We start from the raw sequence: 259 nt of genomic DNA, 5'->3' as shown, positions 1-259 counted from the left end.
AAGAGGGAAGATAGACGTGGGATGAGGGGGGGGGGGGGGGGGGGGTCATGTAGGCAAGCAACTTATCATAGTCACAATTACAATTGACAACTTAGTTTTCAATGATGGTACAATCGGAGCCGTTTGAAGTCACCGCTTTTAATCCGCAAACACGTCCTACGTGCTCACATATTTTCGTTACAACATTTCCAAAGAGTCGTCTTAATTGCTTTTTTTTTTTTTTTTTACAAAAAATCTCCGAGGGGCTCAAGAAAGCCCA

The sequence above is a fragment of the Hippocampus comes genome, unplaced genomic scaffold (assembly GCF_001891065.2).
Source record: "Hippocampus comes isolate QL1 unplaced genomic scaffold, H_comes_QL1_v1.1 scaffold40, whole genome shotgun sequence".
Classification (NCBI taxonomy): Eukaryota; Metazoa; Chordata; class Actinopteri; order Syngnathiformes; family Syngnathidae; genus Hippocampus; species Hippocampus comes.
This window is presented reverse-complemented; position numbering follows the sequence as displayed.